The 21,802-nt window shown below is 36.6% G+C and overlaps 1 non-coding gene across 1 annotated transcript; it reads left to right on the forward strand.

The window, feature by feature from the left end:
- The first annotated feature begins 1,913 nt into the window (after positions 1 to 1,913).
- Positions 1,914 to 2,021, forward strand: LOC132653929 (U6 spliceosomal RNA). The gene has a single exon (XR_009591749.1). It is a non-coding gene; the product is annotated as a U6 spliceosomal RNA (small nuclear RNA).
- The last annotated feature ends 19,781 nt before the right edge of the window (positions 2,022 to 21,802 follow it).

A 21,802-nucleotide genomic window follows, 5' to 3' on the forward strand; every position in this document is an offset into this window, starting at 1 on the left:
TAAATTTTAAAAGATGGCAAGAAGAGAAAATGTAAATATGAAATCAAGTCAACCATCCTACACTCTGATGAAGGCTTCAGGATTTCCACAAGCATCCCATTTGAGGAAGAAGTATTTTGGGCAGGTATAATGTTAGTGGCCCTACTTCTCTCTGATTCGGATATAAAGAGCTAGATATAAACAGTGAGTTTTCTCAAGTCAGTTATACACATAAGCTCAGTCCTACACCATGAAGCAAGGTCAATTTTCAGATTATTTTCCAGGACAAATCTAACATTTGAGAAAGAAGAGGAGTCTAAAATGTATCAATTACTTCTTAACTGAGAATGAAATGTTATTGAATTAATAATCTATATTACTTATGGACACTTTTTAATAAATCATCTTATGTTACTCAGTAGTATATGTTACACAAAATGTGCTCATTTTTTACTTTCTAAATATTATTTAGAGGCAGAAATTATATTATTTTGTTTCCAAAGGGCAAATGCATTTGCAATAAAAATTCTAATGAAGACTCTAAACAAATTTCAGTTATTAACCCAAGGCCCAGAGAAGCTAATCACAAAAATAATTTGGGTATTTTTCTTTATTAATGCATACTTGGTATATATTCTATACCATCTAAAAATATTTTTAAAAGTTCTCAAATGCCTTTGTGAAATTTAGTGGTTTTCTTTTTTTTCAACAGATTTGCACAGCTTACACTTGAGGACAGAATAATAAAATGTTCTATTATTGCTCATAACAAAATTTCATTGTCAGAGAGTTATATCACACTAAACTGCTAAGGAAAATCACATTGACTAGAAACTTGCATCTTCATCAACATAATACAATTAACTCCATATAATTTTAGTGAAAAATAATTTCCAAGTGATCACATATAGAATATCAATGTACAAGAAACTGAATTCTCTCTTAATGCTAATTTTTCCTAAAACAATTGCGACCTAAGTCTTGTGCTTGAATTTACCAATTACCAAAAAAATTCTTAGTCTTTTATCAAATGTTCTACTACTTTATATTTCAAATAACTAAAGTAATTCTCAACAGCCTGAAATAATATAGAAGTTATTAATTGTTATCAGTGCAGTTACTCTGAAGGAAAAAAAAAAATCTGAAGTTGATGGAAAACTGCACTAGGTCTGTATTGTGGGACCATATTGACAAGGTTATCCACAGCCATCATTTTCATCACAGTCTTAGTTTCTTGGGGTCAAGAAAGAGACCCCATGACTGGTAGAAGCTTATGATATTTTATGGATCAGAAATCATTCAGAATTCTCCATGCCACACTAGGTTTATATCCTGGCACCAAGAAGAAGAATTTCATAAAAAATTTATAGGTTCCAATATTACAGTATTTCCCATTTTCTTTCCAATAACAACAGGGGCACTAAGAGGGGTCTCTGCCATATTTTTTTTTCTTCATGGGATTTGTCCTTTTCCTTTCCCATTCTCAGATTTAAACACTGTCAATGTGCTCAGCATTAATTATCCAAATATCCTCTGACATTTTGTGCATCAGTGACTATCCAAAGCTACCACAAGAAAAATACAAAAATAAGCTTTTTTAAATAGTGGATTGTGTTAAGAACAAGCACAAATATAAAAAAAATAATAGGAGAAACTGGGCAGATAATTTTTTTTTCTTTTCAACTGCTGATTTTGGAGTCAGATTATTATTTGAGTATTTAAATAACAAATTTCTATGCAATTCATAATAATGCCTGCAACATCCACTAATAATATTATTTCTTAAGATTTATTGGGAAGCTAGGTTAGGGAACTCTGTCATTCTTTCTTCCCTGCACCTCAGCTCTTCCATCTAATCCTATTTTTAAATAAACTTTAGTGCATCTTTCCTAATTCTTTGCCTTTGAAAATAATTTTCTCAAGACTGTATTCCTGTGCTCACTTCAGCAATACATTGACTAAATTTAGGACAATGCAGAGATTAGCATGCATGGTCCCTGAGCAAGGATGACATGCAAATTTATGAAGTGCTTCATGTTTTTTTTTTTTTTCTTAAGATGGAACAGAGATTGAGGGAATGGCCAACATTCCCAACTTGAGACCCACATCATGGTAGACACACCATAGTCATGACACCATTAATGTTACTCTGCTACTCGCACACAGGAACCTAACATAACTGTCACCCGAGAGGCTTCATCCAGCAGAAAATGGAAACAGATGCAGAGACACACATCCAAGCATTAGGTGGAACTCAGGGAGTCTATTGAAAGAGTTAGTGGGAGGATTGTGGGAGCAAGAAGGGTCAAGGACACCACAAAAAGACTTACATAGTCAATTTGCCCGGGGCCATAGTGGCTCATAGAGACTGAACCATCAAACAGAGAACATGCATGGATTGGTCTTAGCCCCCCTATGCATATGAAGCTGATGTGCAGCTTAGTCCCCAAGTGGGTCCCCAACAATTGGAGCAGGGGTTGTCTCTGACATGGGTGCTGTTGCCTCTCTCTGGATCCCACTTCCCTAGCAGGGCTGACTTACCTTGCCTTAGTGAAAGAGCAAGCACCTAGTTCTGATATGTCTTGATGTGCCAGTGTGGGTTGGTACCTGGGGAAGGAGAAGTAGGGACAAAGGAGTAAGGAGGAAGTGAATGGGAGGGTGGGACTGGGAATAAAGCAGGGAGTGGGATTGTGATTGGGATGTAATGAACAAATAAGTAAATTAATGAAGAGAGAAAAAAGTCTTGTATTCCTGCATCCATATCATATTACTGATATGTCCCTGCTCTAATTCTTTTCCTTTAAAAACCATTTTCTCAAGACTTGTATTCTTGCATCCATATCTTATTACTGATATACCCTTGCTAAGCCAACAGCATGTTTATCCTATAATAAACGAATATTATCTCTCACATTTTCTACACATTCCATGGAAATACATAAATGCTCAACTCTTAGTAGAAATATAGTGAATGAGAGAATTTTTAACGTTATTTCTGGAATGCCTTTTGCTAAGCCATTATATATATATTTTTTTTGTGTGTGAATGTATGTATGTATGTATGTATACTTTGACTTTAATTACCTTGCAGTGAAATGCTTTATTCAATCAGAAGCTTGTATCAAGAAAATAAGAAACCACTTTACACCCTTGATTTTATTTGCAGATACTGATATGTTAATTCAACATGCCAACTGGAAGGTTGGCTTATGTTACCTTTAATGGAAAGAAATAAAAAATCATGGTTATAGACACTTCCACAGCAAACCTAATCACAAATAATATATATGAGCAAGAATGCTTGTTCAAACTAATCAAGCCATGCCTTTCGGTAATGATAGTAGCTTGTGTATTTCAAATGAAATGTAACTTAACAGTCTCCCTCTTGGTGTTAGTGGCACATTGTATCCATAATTTCAAATAGTTAATATTAATTTTAGTGCATGAAAAATACCCATAATCTATTCATTTTTTATTTAAATTATTCATTAAATAATAAAATATCAACCTTTAAAAATACAAACCTTTCTTTATCATGTGCATTCACAGAGTGCACAGGAAACCTGAAAGATTCCCCAAAACGAGGCAATGATTTATTGATTAGAACAGTGACATGCTAGTGTTTCCACACTGTGCTTGGTGAGAGTTAGCCATGTTTCAAGAGACATAAATATGATCCAGCCAGCTGAGAGGACAAAGTGGCTGAATAATTATGATAAAGGAAGTTCACAGTAGACTACAAATTGCTCACCACAGACAGAAACTTCAAGCATTCTTGTATGAATTTTTAGGATAACTATACTTTAGCAGTGAATACTAAAGATTGCCTTGAACTCTCTGCTTTATCACCGGAGCAAGATAACTACCAGAAAACTAACAGCATTTATCAACTTTGACTATGTACTATCAACAGAAACAATGTGCTATTGTTGATTTGTAATCAAAATAATAGGAGGCACAGCTGATGTGTAAAGACTTATCGTCTGCACGAAAAGGGCTATGGGATGGTTCACCTTGTCTAGATTGAATTTTCTATTTCCCACTTCTATAGTCCTCTTCAGTGGTGATATTTAGAATTACATTATACAATCAGATAAATCTAAAGAAGTCTCAAAGATTTTTACTTATTAAGGGATATTTATTGTGTTAATAAAGCACATTTTTAGTCTATATTGTAGGTATTGTCATGAAGTATATATTTTGTTTTTATTGACCCTTCCATATTTGATTGTTATTACCGTGTCTATTCTTCACAATCTCTGTTGTTTTCTTATTTCTTACTCTCTAAAAATATGTTTCTTCATTAAAAAAATGAAATGTGTGTGTGTCTCTGTATGTGTGTGTCTGTGTCTTTGTCTGTGTCTATATACATTGATGTTTCTGTATATATGATATGTATGTGTGTGGATATATAGACCTGTAATGAAGAGGAAGCTGGAAGAGAATGTTCTTTCACTGTCTGAACTATATCCTTGATACAGTGCTTCTCACTGAAACCTGGATCCAGGCAAGTTTCCAGTAAGTATCAGAGGTCCTCTTGTTTTCATGCTTCTACTGTGATTAAATATGCACCCATGCATTACTTTTGCCCCTGGGGTCTGTAAATATAGCCATATCTTCACAGCAAATGTGCTTACTCAGTAGTTCCCTTCTCCAGGACAGTGTTTCCTAAGGTCTGCTGCCTATCCCTCGATATTACTCCATATGAAGTGAGTATGTAACAAGATTTAGATGTTGCTTTTCATATACATAGTATTTCCTTAAATTTTCTTAAAAGTTATTTTAAATTTTATTTTATTATTCTTTTTTTCTTTTTTATATTAATCACAGGTTATTTACTTTGTATCCCAGCTGTAGCCCCCTTCCTCATTCCCTCCCAATACCACCCTCCCTCCCATATCTCCCCCCTGCCCCTCTCTAAGTCCACTGATAGGGGAGGTCTTCCTCCCCTTCCATCTGACCTTAGCTTATCAGGTCTCTTCAGGACTGGCTGCAATGTCCTCTTTTCTGGCCTAGCAAGGCTGCTCCTCTCTTGGGTGTGTGTGTGGAAGAGCTTGCCATTGAGTTCATGTCAGAAATACTTCTTTTTCCCCTCACTAGAGAACCCACTTGGATACTGAGCTACCATGGGCTATATCCGAGCAGGGGTTCTAAGTTATAGCCATAACTTGTATTCATATAAGAAATTCATAGTTAAGACACACTTTAATGAAGTTATAAAAATGTAAGCATGAGTGTAATTACTATCAAAATCAAAGCATTTCTATTTTTATGTTTCTTTTAGTGTTCCTTTTGTCCATTTCTGTTTTTTCTTCCCTTAACCAAGCCCTTGGCAAGTGCTGATTAGATTCCTGTCCTGACAGTTGCACATCTTTAATTTATTATATTCAATCTACATTGTATAACACAATTCTTCTATACTCTATATTTTAGTGTATCATGCTAATTTTCAGACTTGACTTATGTGTCAGTATTTCATTCTATTCTTCTGCCGTGTTTGGTTGTATGCATGTATCTACATGGACATTCTCCATTCTTCGGATAAAATTTATTCTTTTTGTGGAACTATTATAATTTCAGCTGTTATAAACTGAACTTTGGGAGTTCTAGTCTATGACCACATGGCTCAAATAATTTGGCTCCTGAGAAGAACTGCAGATGTCAAAAAAATGAGAAATATGTGATATGTGACACTTTCCTCAATTAAAATATTACTTCAAGAAATGAAATGGAGTTTCATGACACTCAGAAGTTAAACAAAGGTCACATGCTTTGAAAAATGGCTACATGGACAATTGCATAGGACTATTCTAGCCATATTAGTGGTCATCATCAACTGCTAGGAAAGGAGAATGACTAGTGGAACATCACATTTAAGAATTATGTAACCCAATGAGCTGCCTGCAAATTGTGCTGTGTCTGTCTGGGTGAACTTTTCAATGCTCTGCTGCTTTTGCATCATCCCTGACCCTTGTAAGTAACTTACTCATTGTCCAGTGAAGAAACCCAATAAAAAGTGACTGGCCCTGTAAAGAAAGTGAAATGAGGTTGTCTATTTACCTAATGGGATTAGTAGTTCTGGCCTTTGGAAGAGCCGTTCTTGCCCATCTCTGCCTCAGAATCAGCATTTTATGATGCAAAAGAAAATCCTTTTGGAATCTATTAACTTAAGATACCTCCAGCTCCCATCTCCTCATAGCTCAGAAAGCATATTGGAACCATAGGAAAGTTTCCTGTATCTTGCTGTGCCTACCTTTCTGATGTACCACCAGTGTATTTTAAATTTGCCTTGAGTTATGACTTCCTTTGTTCTGTAAGACTATAAAATCTTCAGGAAACTGATTCCAGGTTGGAACATAGAATTTTGGGTAATCTAAAGCTGTGAAAACTAAATCATCACTCATAAAGGCTGAGAATAAATTGACATATTCCTGAACAAAAATCGCACTGATTCACCAAGTTGGGCATTGGAGTAATTGTAATTTTCTTCGGCCATGGGTTCCTCATTGGGGGTAAATATACATATGTCTTTCATTTCCCCAGGAAAAGTCTGTGACACAATATGTCAGAGCAAACTGCCTATATCATGGAAGAGACAGCAAAAATATGGGCCAGTGAGATTCCCATATCCCTGTCAACAGCATGAAGCCAATACTTTAAATACCTCCTTTGAGGCAAATTTTCTAAAAGTGCAGTATCTCCAAAAAGCACAACCATAGAAAGCAATTCCTTACATATAGGCTTTGGTGGGACATCATTTGCATTTGGCACTATAATACTTGTCTTTGCAATGACTCTGTAACTTTACATCTACTTCAGGAAGGCATAGGCATGGCTACCTTTAATATCCTGTGAAAACCCTTCCTCCTTTTACTCCTTCTGCTCATTCTTTTCTTCCTTTCCATTATTAAAATGTACTACACTTCTAGCAATTGAATGTTTAACCTCTCTTACACTAACATTGAATATTTTTTATTCTTATGCTAATTTTCACACATAAGTTTTTAATAAAATGACATTTTAAAAATTGTTCTCTTAAAAAAATCAAGCTCCCTTTTCCCTTCTCATGTTTAAAATTATCAACATTTCCTTCCTGCAAACCTTTATCAGACATATATTTTGACTTCACAGTAAGTTTGTGCATTTTAAAAATTATTTTTAATGTTTTAACAGGTTCTTTGAGAATTTCACACAATATATTTCAATCATATTATTTTTTTCTTCCGCGGTTCTTTCTGGTCATCCTCCACATTCCTACCCAGAAAACTTTAAGTTCTTTCTTTAGTTAATTTAAATACAGGAGAGTTGTCTGCCCTGTAGTGTGGTTGATTTACCCAGTGTCCCTCCATTGAAGAAAGCTGATTTTTCTCTCCCAGCAGCTATCAATTGCAAACAGCTGTTTGGCTAGAAGTGGAACTTTGCATCCACTACCCCTTCTCTATACTCACTTTTTGTAAATGGTTTGAATACTATGTAGGTCATGTACTGTTTTCTTGATATTATTGACTACCTCTGACACTTGGAGTCGTTTTTTCCCCCAGTTTAAACGTTGAACCCAGAGCCTTGCTGTGGAAGATATTTGCATATTCTACTTAGGATTGGGCACACTAATATCTCTTACATTGTACAGTTGAGCGTCTCTGAATTAGTTATGATTTACTGCAAGAAGAAGCTTCTCTGATGACTGATCTTTAGATATAGCAACATTTCAGTAGGAGTTCTTTTGTTGCTACATTCATTTAGTAAAGTAACTGTAGTAGGTTTTCTCTAGACCTCAATTCTCAGCTCTGGATGTCACTGATAATTTCAAGTATAGTTTCTAACACATGCAGTAGCCCTTAAATCCAAACAGAAAGGGTTTGTCTTCTTTGATTTCATCTATGCCACTATTTCCCTATTGCTCATTTGTTTTTAAAATGTTTTATATTAATTACAGTTTATTTTCTTTGTATCCCAGCTGTTACCCCCTCCCTCATTCCATCCAAATTCTAACCTCCCTCCCTCTTCTCCTCCAGTGCCCCTCCCCAAATCCACTGATAGGGAGGTCCTCCTCCCCTTCCCTCTGACCCTAGCCTATCAGGTCTCATTTGGACTGGCTGCATTGTCTTCCTCTGTGGCCTAGTAAGGCTGCTCCCTCATTAGGGAGAAGTGATCAAAGAGCCAGCCACTGAGTTCATGTCAGAGACAGTTCTTGTTCCCCTTACTAGGCCATCCACTTGGAGACTGAGCTGCCAAGGGCTACATCTGAGCAGAGGTTCTAGATTATCTCTATGCATGGTCCTTGGTTGGAGTATCAGTCTCAGAAAAGACCCCTGTGCCCAGATAATTTTTTGTTCTGTTGCTCTCCTTGTGGAGCTCCTGTCCTCTCCAGGTATTTCTATCTCCCCATTCTTTCATAAGATTCCCTGCACTCTGCCCAAAGTTTGGCTATGACTCTCATCTTCTGCTTTGATATCCTATTAGGTAGAGTCTTTCAGAGGCCCTCTGTCCTAGGCTCCTGTCCTGTTCCCTGTTTTCTCCCTCTTCATATGTCCAACCTGTTTGCCTTTCTGAGTGAGGATTGATCATTTTACCCAAGGTCCTCCTTCTTGCTTAGCTTCTTTTAGTACGTTTTATCCTATTATATATGTTAATATTCATTTATAAGTGAGTATATATCATGTGTGTCTTTCTGATTCTGGGATACCTCACTCAGGATGATCTTTTCTAGATCCCACCATTTGCCCTCAAATTTTGATTTTCCTTGTGTTTAATTGCTTAAAACTGTTCCATTGTGTAAATGTACCACAATTTCTGTATCCACTCCTCAGTTGAGGGGCATTTGGGCTGTTTCCAGGTTCTGGCTATTATGAATAAAGCTGCTATAAACATGGTTGTGCAAATGTCCTTGTTGTATACTTGAGTATATTTTGGATTTATGCCTAGTAGGAAAGTAATTATTATAGCTCAGAAGGTTCATAGCAGGTGAAGTTGATGATTATGTCTCTCCTCTGATAAGGTGTATAATAACACTTTCTAGCACTATGAATGCCAGCCAGTGAGGGATGGAGCTTTTCTTGATTTCTTCATGTGCTATGACATAAGTCTGTGGAATCTTCAATAGGAAAATGTTACCGTTAAGGTGTGATTTATAACCATTAGCATTGTCAATGTCCTATACTGTTTGGTGTTGGGAGTTACATGGGCAACTCTCAAAACGTGTGACCCATTTCTAGAATTCCAGGTTTTATTTTTACATCAAACAACAGATCGGTGTGCTGCTTAGCTGGAACTGTTGTGAATGCTTTATCCGTGAGGACTATCTGTGATGATAAAAGACACAGTACAAACTTCTAAAAGAGAGAGGCAACCAAAAGTCCCTCTCAGTTATGATAGCTGTGAGCAGTATCAACCATCAACATTGCATAAAAAGTCATCGGTGCAGTCTTAACATTCTTGTAATGTTGTAGCATCTCTCAAGTAACACATTTGGGAGACATAATGCCAAGTTTTGCTGTTGTTCACTTTATCTGAATCTGAATTACTTCACTCAGGATGATTGTAGCTCCTTTCATTTATCTGCAAATTTCATTTTCTAAACAGCTGAATATTTCATTTTGTAAATATACCATTTATTCATTAACCATTCATCATATTCACTTTCCATACAACAGTTGAAGGACATCTAGCTATTTTAAAAAATTAAACTGTCTTTGAAGAGCTGGTGAGCTAGCTCAGGTCCCATACTTGCATAAGGTATTAAAACAGCCTGTGATTTTAGCTTCAAAGGATCTGGCACCTCATTTTGGTCTTTTCCAATACTTTAGGAATGTGTGCCAACTCACACAGACACACATACACATAACAAAATAACCTAAAAATAGGTAAAATGTTCTTTGTTAAATACTTTTACAATTTTGATTTTTAAAAACAATTATTTTTTTTTTTTGTAATTTGTGTTGAGTTAGATTCTTCTAAAATATTTACCCACAGTTTAAATCAGCACATACTTCTATGTTGTCCATAGATTTCTGTGTTGGATTTAGTTCTCCAGTACTTTATATGGATTATCTCATATTCAGAACTACTTTCAAAGCAATTACAACTCCATTTTATTTCAATATTCATTTTGTTGACAAAATCTAAATGAAAATGTATATATATGTTCTTAAATTCAATGTTATGCTCAATTGACCTATTTAGTTAATATATTATGCAAAGATTATTTTATTTAGATTACCATAGACTACAAGTCTATTTTAATTAGGTAATGTGTCATTTTTTTTTTTTTTTTAGGAAGTGATGAGCATGCCAGGAAGGAGATGAGAGGAAAGAGGAGGGAAGGGGAGAGAGTCAGGAAGGGAAGAGAAAAGGAGAGGAGAGGAGGGGAGGGGAGGGGAAGCAAGAGGAGAAGATGAGAGGAAGTTTAAGTAAAGTGAAAATAAAACTGAGGTACAGGGTTGGGCCCTGTGAAGTTCAATACTAAAAAGTTTGTACTGCAGGGAGAGGATCTTTTGGTTTTACTTTCTAGTCTAATCTGGAACTGCTGACTAATTTCTGTCCTTTTGCTATGCAGCAAACCCACCTACTTCTGTCACTTCTGTCTGCTTTCCCTCTCCTTCAAAGTTCCCACAGTTTTTGTAATTACCATGTGCTTCCATCTCTGAGACTGTCATCAGGCAGGAGTCTCCCCTGTTCAGATTTCAGGAAAACTCATGACAGTAAGTGATAGTATTCAATGCTTTAGATCCTAGTGGAAGAGAAACAAACTGTTGATCAGTAACAAACCGGAGTAGCATAAAGCATCATACAGTAGGTTTCTAGTTTACAACTTTGGCTTTGTTGACAAGTTGATAAATACAAAATATTGGAAATTGCAAAAATTCCTTTCATTTCTAATTGCAAATGCCCCGAATTCCCTAGCCAACACTCACTTTTGCCACTTTTGTGAATAAGCATCAGTTTCTAGTCAGGCGGCTTCTATTTCTAGCTGTTCTTTTCCCAAATCATAACTAGAAAGTTGAATAAATTAATTTGATTTTGCCTCTGTTGGCTCGGCTACATGTCTGGAATGTTATAGATTAGTGATTGCATTTCATGGAAATGAAAATGACTTCCCATAATTAACTTATTACCTCTAGTGAGTCTTTCAAATGGGATCTGTTACAGTGACAGCCGCCAATAAGTCACAGAAGATCAAAGGCATCCAATACCAAGAATTGGGAGTCCTCTGTTGAGAAAAGACTTCTGACTTTCATACATATCTACCTGATATTTTGAATGTAAGTCTTTGTCGAAGTATTAGAGGGCAGACATAAGTCTTGTATGAAATTCTTTTCTCACAGAATACTCATTTTGCACAAAAAGCAATCAATTTAAGCACAATCAGCTTGTTCTTATCTTAAACACCCTTCAAACAACTTTGAAACTCATTTATGTTGCTAAAAGCCTTGGGCACCTTCTGTAACACCATTGATAAATTTCCAAATTGAGTAAAATAAAGGCAAAGGAGGTTTTACATGTGAAATATTACTGAATAAATTGCTTTAATATATTGCCAAACAATAACTGCATATACATATTAATACACATCTAAGTGAATTTAGAATAATAAAATCAAATAGATGATACTGCTACCATTTTTAAGCCTTTCATATTGCTTCTGCTCCTCCTCCATTCCTCTTCAGAGAGATGGTCCGAACTCCAGGTATATCCACCAGCCATGGCAAATGAAGTTGCAGTAAGATTAGGCACCACCTCTTCTATTAAGTCCAAGTAAGTAAGAGGACAAGAGTCCCAAAGGCAGGCAACAGAGTCAGAGACAGACACTGTTCCCCCCTGTTAGGAGTCCCAAAGGATGACCAAGCTGCACAACTGTTAGACTATTGTCTTCATGCATGAATATATGTAACATATTTATGCAGAGGGCCTGGGTCAGTCCCACGCAGGCTACCTGGGATGGTGGTTCAGTCTTTGTGAATCCTTTTGAGCCCAGCTTAGTTGATTTTGTGGGTTTTCTTGTGGATTCCAGGGAGTTTCCATTGTTCTGTGTATCTAGCTCATCCCAGAGATACCTTCCCATTTCAGTTGAATCTCCCAGTGCTCTGTTTTTGGTCTTACCCACATCAGATTACTCCTGTTTCTTTCTTTACCGCTGACCCCAACACAATCCTCACTCACTGCCCCAGTTAGGAAAGACTACAGCTGAAGTCCAGAAAATACTGATGAGACATTAAACCTCCTAGATGAACACATTCTGAGACTGTTCCTACCCTTCTGTGCCTACAGAGACCTCCTACCTTTCAAGGTAACTAACCCTACTCATCTTCCATGCTGTATCTAATAATTCCACAGAGTTCCTGATTTGCTGCTGATACATTTCCATCAGAACCTATGCAATCCAAACCCAGATTTTCTTCCTGTATGTCTATCATTTCTTCCTTTCTTGTACCCACTACAGCAATTCATAAGCCATGAAGGTTGTGGCAGTGACACAACATGACAAAAGTTATTGAAGGGAAAAATGAGAAGTTAAACTGTAGAAAAATAGCACAGAGAACAGAAATGGGTCCTTTAGTAGATAATAACCGTATGAAGAGATACAGGATCAATATTTTATTACTATTTCTTTCCTTTCTTATTTACTCAGAATCTTGCTTTGTAACCCACTTATGCTCACATGATTTTTACTCTCTCTCTCTCTCTCTCTCTATATATATATATATATATATTTGCCATCAATATTCCTAAATACAACCCATATGTCTTTAATATTCCTGTTCTTTGATTCTATCAATAGGTAATAACACACATAATGAAGTTTTTGCCAATGCTCATGTTGCCTCAATCTAACATTCATATTTTCTATAATTACTAATACAAGATTTCCTACATGTTTTTCCTCTTGTTTATTTTAAATCAATTTGTAGTTCTATACTTATGAACCATATCATCATTTGAATGATAATAATGATTTTCTCCCAACAGGTACCAATCAAGAGTTTGGAAATTAGTTATTTTTTTAATAAGTTTTATTTTTTATATTAACCACAGGTTATTTACTTTGTATCCCAGCTGTACCCCCCTCTCTCATTTCCTCCCAATCCCACTTCCCTCCCTCAACTCCTCCCTGCCCTTTTCCAAGTCCATTGATAGGGGAGGACCTCCTCCACTTCCATCTGACCCTAGCTTATCAGGTATCTTCAGGACTGGCTGCAATATCCTCCTCTGTGTCCTAGCAAGGTTGCTCATGATACATGTTACCTTTTTTTTTCTTTTATTATTTTATTTTTGAGATTATTATCTAATTATATGTATTACTTCCCTTTCCTCCTCAAAACCTTCCCATGTACCCTCCTAACACTGCTTCTAATTCATGGTCTAAAATGGCCTCTTTTTCTCTAGTTGTTACATATTCAAACACACACACATTTCTAAATATAACTCATTTTGTTCTTGTAATGTTATTGCATGTGCTTTTTCTGTGGTGACCTTTGGCACTGGACAACCAGTGGGTGTGCTCTTCCCTAGAGAAGACCACCTTGCCGCTCCCATCATGCCTCAGTGGCCTGTTATTTTTTGTGTAGGATTGAAACCTTATGGGCTTTTCCCCATCCAATTTGGTGTGTCCATTGGGATAACCATTGTTCATCTCATCTTTAGTAACACACATTGGTGAGATTTTGAAGTGTATCTTCTGGTATCACTAGAAGATACAACTTCTCTTCAAACTCCCTAATATTGTGGTTATTACTGACTTTTCGCTTTTTCTTCAGCAATGTTTCCTGAGCCTTAGGTCCTGGAAGATTTTGTAAATGTACTGTTTTGCAGAGCGTGCTTAATTTTGAAAAATTATCTGGATTTGTATTTTTAATAAAGTTGGAGTACATGTTTAGTGTTAACCTCCAGAATCTTGCTGTATTTATAAATGTCAATAAAATGAAACAATTATTTATGAATTATTTTGAAGTGTGTTTGCTTATCTTGTGTGCTGTGGCTCTGTGTATGGCGGGGGGTGTGGATTTGCGTTCCTGCCATGGTGCATGTGTGGAGGTCAAAGGACTTTCATGTGTGTAACTTTTCTCCTTTTACCATGTGGATTACAGAAGTCAGTTTCAAGTTCTCACTCTTTCCTGTAATCACCATTCTCTGCAGTTCCTTCTTACTAGTCTTCTCTGACATATTATGTGAATTACATAAAGTATGCAAAGTATGTCAAGTATCACACTTTATTTTCACCATGAAAACTATTAATGTCAACAGGCACTTAAGTGTCATAAATTTTGAGGATTTCACTGATGATAAATATTGGTTTGTTCAGGAATTAAAAGGCAAATGAAGAAGTAATGATGTAAATTTTCTAAATAATAATTTTTACAATAATTTATTACAAGGAAAAAATGAGGTATTTATCTTCAGTATGGAAAACCATCATTCTTTAAAGAAAACACAGGTCCTTTAAAATACTACTGATTTTAAATTTTCACGTTTCAGCAGTATTACATTTGGGTTTGCATATTCCCATAACTTAGATTATCTTGAAAACATATTTTTTCTCTTTTATAACCTCAAGAAATATACATCAACAGCAACACAGTGCTAATTTAACAACAAAGTAACAAATGTAAGATTATAAGTCAGAACAAAAAGTTATAGTTCTCCCGATAACATTAAGTTAGCAGCATTATATAGCCTCCGCAATAAAATATGCATTTAGGATGCTAACTGGTAATTTAAAATACCACATGCTATATATATTGAATGAGGATGTTACCATCCCCAGAAGAACCTTAATTCATCTGCATTTGTGTTGGTAAGTCTTAAATTAATAACATTCACTATTAGAAAGTTTCAGTCTACAGCTGCAGACGTTCTGTACCTGTTTATTTATTTTTTTGTTAACATCAGGGACTGACTACAAAACTGAGTACAAAAGAGTTGGAAATATGTTGAGATGATGTTTTATACATTATATTATTAGCCTGATCATTCTTTTCTGGGATAATGCTCTGCTATTAGCATATTTTATGATAATATGATAACTGCATTTGATAGAAAAACAAATGAGGAAGAAATCCTTGCCAGTTTAGGATCCAGATGCAACGTTTCTATTCTTGAATTTTAACTAAAAAATTTATGTACTTATTTAAATAATTATGAGTTGAATGCACACAGCGCCATTGTCTAAGAACATGGCACATGTGCAATACTGGAGGGACTCATAATTGTAAGGGAACCATGCTTCCAGCTGAGGACAAGATTCCATGCCACAAACTTCTAGTTTATTCAACTTTAAGGAAACAGTCTAATAAATCACAACCATCTTCTGATTTATCAAGATATTCCCTACACAAGGCCTTGTGATATGACATTTTCTACAAATGTTTGCCCAAACACATACAAATAAAATTAATATTGCAATACTAGATTGATCTTTAACAAATATAAGGATGACAGAATTAGTTTATAGTGTGATTTTAAACACACAGGTAGTTTATTCCTGAGTTACATCACATAAGTCTGCATTTTAAAAATATGTTTATGGGAACTGGTTATTTTTCAGACAGCTTTGCATCTGCAAATGTATTGAACACTTTGTGAAGAATTTGAGGTCTGCAACAGTAAAAGTGACATTCATTTTTCATTAAAATTAAGACTGAAAGACTTCTCTGTTGTGCTTTCTGCCAACTCAGTTTTAAATAGGTGTAAGTAAGGCTGCTACTTTGTATTCTTTTATTTTCTCTCTAAGAGGAGGGATGAGGTCATAACAGATTAAAGTATTTAGTGTTCAAGTGGGTTACATAGTAATGGGAAGAGGGACTGCCTCTGACATAATCTGATTGGCCTGCTCTTTGATCACCTCACCCTGAGAGGGGAGCAGCCTTACCAGGCCACAGTAGAGGACAATGCAGCCACTTTTGATGCGAACTGATAGACTAAGATCAGAAGGAAGGAGAGGAGGACCTCCCCTATCAGTGGACTTGGGGAGGGGCATGCGTGAAGAAGGGGGAGGGAGGGTGAGACCAGGAGGGGAGGAGGGGGAGGCTTATGGGGGGATACAAAGTGAATAAAGTGTAATTAATAAAAAAAAAAAAGAAAAATTGGTGTTTGATCAAAATAGAATAAATGCAATTATTTGGAGTGCTACTGAAAAAAAAAAATTCATGGAACTCAGGACACAGAGGCAGAAAGATGTCTGCATTCCAGAGAGTTTACAGAGCAAGTTCCAAGAGAGTACTACACAGAGAATCCCTGTATTAAAAAGAAGAAAAGAGAGAAAGAATGAAAGAGAGAGAGAGAGAGAGGAGGAAAGGAAGGAGAGAGGGAGGAAGGAAGGAAGGAAGGAAAGAAAGAAAGAAAGAAAGAAAGAAAGAAAGAAAGAAGAAAGGAAGGAAGGAAAGAAGGAAAACCCAAAAGCAAATTATTATTTATGACCAAGTTGCAGATATTAGAAATGCTTAACTAGATGTGCAAGGCTTTTTATTAAATATTGACATTCATTGTATGCTTTTCCTGATTCCAAGTCATGGCAGAAATATAAAGCTGTGATCTCATATTTTATTTGAAAACTGAATTTTATACTAATAATTCAATAAATAAGCAAAATTCAGGCTGGGTCCCTCATTGTTGGCAGTCAAAAATTTCCCTCAGTATCCGAGAGTTCTCACTTTATTTCCAGTAGCATCTGAAGTTTTTTAATACATGATTTTTGTGTTTACTATTAATAAATGCTTTATATAAGGTAATTATTTGGTGAAGCTTATCGTGCTACTGATATAAGTGTAATTTTGTGTTTCCTAAAATGCTCTTAAATGCGTTTTTAAACTTTATATAGAACATTAAGTGTAACCCTCTATAACTTTGAATTTCTTAGACATTCTCAGTGAATGCTACCACGGCAGCACAACAAGGATTCTATGGCAGCTCCCTAAAATAGTTATAATAAATTCTTAGTTTCATTCTGTTGACAATGTTCGTTGCTTTACAGAGCCTGAGCTGTTGGTGTTCTGTTCAAGAAGTTGTCTCCTGTGGCATTGAGGTCAAGGCTCTTCCCCACTTTTTCTTCTAACAGATTTACTGGGCCTGGTTTTATGTTGAAGTCTTTGATCCACTTAGACTTCAGTGTTGTTTTTTGATTAATTTTTTTCATTAAAATTTATTCATTTTGAATTCCAGCTGAAGCCTCCTCCCCCATTTCCTCCCAATCCCACCCTTCTTCCCTTATCTCCACCCATCCCCCTCTCCAAGTCTACTGATAGGGGAGGTCTTCTTTCACTTCCATATGACCCTAGCTTATCAGGTCTCATCAGGACTGGCTTAATTGTCCTCCTCTATGGCCTGACAAGGCTACTACCCCCTGGGGGGAGGGTGTGTGTGTGTGTGTGTGTCAAAGAACCAGCCACTGAGTTCATGTCAGAGACAGTCCCTGTTACCTTTACTAGGGAAAAACTCACTTGGATACTGAGCTGCAATGAGCTACATCTGAGCAGGAGTTGTAGGTTAAAGCATGTGCTTTTACATACTACTTGGTAGAGTCTTTCAGAGGCCCTCTGTGGTAGGCTCCTGTCCTCTTTCCTGTTTTCGCCTTCTTCCAATGTCCATTCTGTTGTTCTTTCTGTGTGTGGGTTGAGCATCTTACCCAGGGTCCTCTTTCTTGTTTTTAGATTCTTTAGGTGTACAGATTTTAGTATGTTTATCCTATAGTCCATACCGAATATATGCTAATAAGTAAGTCTATACCGTGTGTGTCTTTCTGGGATACCTCACTCAGGATGATCTTTTCTAGATCCCACCATTTGCCTGCAAATTTCATGATTTCTTTATTTGAATTTCTGAGTAGTATTCTAAGAAATTGTGTAAATGTACCACAATTTCTGTATCCATTCCTTCCTTGAGGGACTTCTGGGTTGTTTCCAGCTTCTGGCTATTAAGAATAATGCTGCTGCGAACATGCTACAAACATGGTCTGCTTGAGCAAAGTTTGGACATATGCCCAGCAGTGACACGGCTGGGTCTTGAGGAAGCGCTATTCCTAATTGTCTGAGAAAGCGCCAGGTTGATTTCCAGAGTGGTTGTACAATGTTCCATTCCTACCAGTGATGGAGGAGGGTTCCCCTTTCTCCACATCCTCTACAGCATGTATTTTCACTTGAGTTTTTGATCCTAGCCATTCTGATGGGTGTAAGGTGGAAACTCAGGGTCATTTTGATTTGCATCTACCTGATGACTAAAGATGCTGAGCATCTTTTTAAGTGTTCCTCTGCCATTCTATACTCATCTACAAAGATTTCTCTGTTAGCTCTGTAACTCATTTTTAAACTGTATTACTTGATTTGTTTTTTTTTTTTTTTTTTTTTTTTTACTTCTTGAGTTCTTTATACATTGTGGATATTAGCCCTCTGTCAGATACAGGTTTGGGGAAAATCCTTTCCCAATCTGTAGCCAGTCATTTTGTTGTAACTACAGTATCCTTTGCTTTACAGAAGCTTTTCAGTTTCATGAGGAACCAATTATTAATTGTTGCTTTTAAAGCCTGTGCTGTTGGTGTTCTGTTCAGGAAGTTGCCTCCTATGCCAGTGAGTTATAGGTTCTTCCCCAGTTTTTCTTCTAATAGGTTATTGTGTCTGATCTTATGTTGAGATCTTTGATCCACTTGGACTTTAGTTTTGTGCAGGATGATAAATATGGATCTATTTTCATTTTTAAGCATGTAAACGTCCAGTTAGACCAGCACCATTTGTTGACAATGCTGTCTTTTTCCATTGTGTGGTTTTGGCTTCTTCGTCCAAAATCAAATATCTGTAGGTGTGTGGATTTATTTCTGGGTCTTCTATTCAGTTCCATCGATCCACCATTCTGTTTCTATGCCAATACCATGCAGTTTTTATTACTATTGCTTTGTAGTGCAGCTTGAGATCAGGGATAGTGATACCTCTAGATGATCTGTTGTTGTACAGGATCATTTTGGAGATTCTGGGTTTTTTTGTTTTTCTATATGAAGTTGAGAAGTTTTCTTTCAAGATCTGTAAAAATTGTGTTGGTGTTTTGATGGGAATTGCATTGAATCTGTAGTTTGCTTTTGGCAGGATGGCCATTTTCACTATGTTAATCCTACTGATCCATGAGCATGGGAGGTCTTTCTAGCTTCTGATATTTTCCTCAATTTATTTTTTCAGAGACTTGAAGTTTTTTTATTTTTTCAAACAGGTCTTTCACTTGCTTGGTTAGTGTCACAGCAAGGTACTCTATGTTATTAGTGGCTATTATGAAGAGTGTTGTTTCCCTGATTTCTTTCTCAGTCCTTTTGTCTTTGGTATATAGGAGGGCTTCTGATTTTTTGAGTTAATTTTGTATACAGCCACTTTGCTGAAGGTGTTTATCAGCTGAAAGAGTTCACAAGTTGAATTTTTGGTGTCGCTCACCTATACTATCATATCATCTGAAAATACACTTTTGCACTAATGATAAATATGGATCTATTTGCATTGTTCTACATGGAGACATCCAGTTAAACCAGCAACATTTGTTGAAGATGCTATCTTTTTCATTGTATGGTTTGTCTTCTTTGTCAAAAATCAAGTTTTCGTAGGTGTGTGGGTTTATTTCTGGGTCTTTGATTTGATTCCTTTGATTAACTGGTCTATTTCTATGCCAGTACCATGCCGTTTGTATTACTGTTGCTCTATAGTACAGCTTGCTATCAGGGTTGGAGAAACCTCCAGAAGATTTTTTAATACTATTCAGCAATTAAAAACAAGGCAATGATGAAATATGCAGGCAAATGGATGGAACTAGGATAGGTCATCCTGAGTGAGGTAACCCAGAAATAGAAAGAATCACGTGTTATATACTTACTTATAAGTGGATATTAACCATATAATAGAGGAGAAACATACTAAAATCTATAGTCCTGAAAAAAAAAACAACAACAACAACAAAGAGTACCCTAGGAAAGAGGCTGAAACCTCATTCTGAGAGGCAAACAGAATAGACATCGGAAGTAGGAAAAGACAGGGAACAGGACAGGAGGCTTCCACAGAGGGCCTCTGATAGACTCTACCCATCAGGGTATTGAATCAGATGCTCAGACTCATAGCCAAACTTTGGCAGAGTACAGAGAACCTTATGGAAGAAGGGAAAGATAAAAAGAAAAGACCTGGAGTAGAGTGGACTCCACAAAAAGAACAACAGAGCCAAAAACCCTGGTCCCAGTGGGGCCTGATACTCCAACCAAGGACCATGCATGGAGAAGACCTAGACCCCCTTCTCCGAGGAAGTTCATAGTCTGCTCAATTTCTAAGTGAGTTCCCTAGTATGGGTATTAGGGCAGTCTCTGACATGAACTCGGTGGTGGGCTCTTTGATCACTTTTCCTGGTAATGTGTGTGTGAAGGTGCAGCCTTGCTCTCCACAGAGGAAAAAGATGCAGTCAGCCTTGATGAGAAGGCTAGGGTCAGATAGAAGGGAAGGTCCTCCCTTATCAGGGTCTAAGGGAATAGCATAGGGGGAGAAGAGGGTTGGTGTAGAAGTCAGGGAGGGGAGGGGATACAGCGGGGATAGAAAGTGAGTTGATTATAATAAATAAATGAAAAATAATAAATTGTTAGTTTCCTGATGGTGTTTTAATGACTTTCTATGAGCGCACATGTCTTTAATCACAAAATTTAAAAAGCAGAGGTTTGTAAGTCTCCGTTAATTCCTATCTACTCTGGCCTGTACAGTGAATTCCAGGGTGTCTAGGGCTACATAGTGAAAGCTTTTCTAAAAACACAAAACAAAACAGAGCATAAATATACACAAAAATTTTGCAGGATAACTCAAGATTCCCAAAGGCCAAAATTACTCATTAGGGTTGAATCACTTCTGAATCTATGTGAGACAATGTGTTTCCTTCATTTCCCAGTTTTTGAGTTTTCTGCAATGGGCTATTGGTCCCATAATTTGAGCTCTCACCAGGGTTCAAAATTAGAGCATCAGCTTTCGTTATATAGCCTATTCATATTTTCAAGCCTCCTGCTCTCTCTACGCATGTCCTCATACAGGCACTTTGTCTTTCTCCCAAACTTTTCTTTCCTTCACCAAATGTGGTGATTCCATGGCACTCACCTAGATAGTCTAAGGCAGTCTGTTCTTAACCTGTGAATCACGACTCTTTCCCAGAAGTCACATATCAGATATCCTGCATATCAAACATTTACTCTATAATAATAATAGTAGCAAAATTATATTTATGAAGTAGTAATAAAAATAATTTTATGGTTGGGGGAGTCATCCTTACATGGGAGAATGTGTTAAAGGGTTACAGCCTTAGGAAGGGTGAGAACCACTGCTCTAAGGAAACGTACAGGCATCAAGATGCTTCACTTAAATATACTGGCTATTGATAACAAAGAAATCAGAAGTTTTAGACTATGTTTCCCAAGCTAAGCACATGTTTCCCTGGTTAGGATATACATATCTATACATATATGCTGAGCAAATATTATACAGCTTAAACCAAAAAGAAAAGACTAAGGTAGACAAACAAGATGAGTCGGTAAATTTTAGATGAATTGAACAAAGGCCCTTCCTCTGCAAGAATAAAGAAACGAGTTTGATACCAAAATCCCATGCAAAAACCAGAACAAGATGACTTAGAGTCAATTTGGTGAGCTCCAGATGTCACTGAGAGATCCTGTGTCAAACCGAGGTGAATGAATCTTAAGGAATAAAAAGCAACATGTTTCTGTAGGCTTTAATTTTTTTAATCTATGTCATTTTGGGTTCATAAATGCCTCCACCTTCCTTTTGACCTCTGACCCTTAGTAGGAGAGAAATAAGGTTAGTAGGGACAAGGGATATAGACC

This window comes from Meriones unguiculatus, chromosome 4 (assembly GCF_030254825.1).
Source record: "Meriones unguiculatus strain TT.TT164.6M chromosome 4, Bangor_MerUng_6.1, whole genome shotgun sequence".
In the NCBI taxonomy this organism is placed as follows: Eukaryota; Metazoa; Chordata; class Mammalia; order Rodentia; family Muridae; genus Meriones; species Meriones unguiculatus.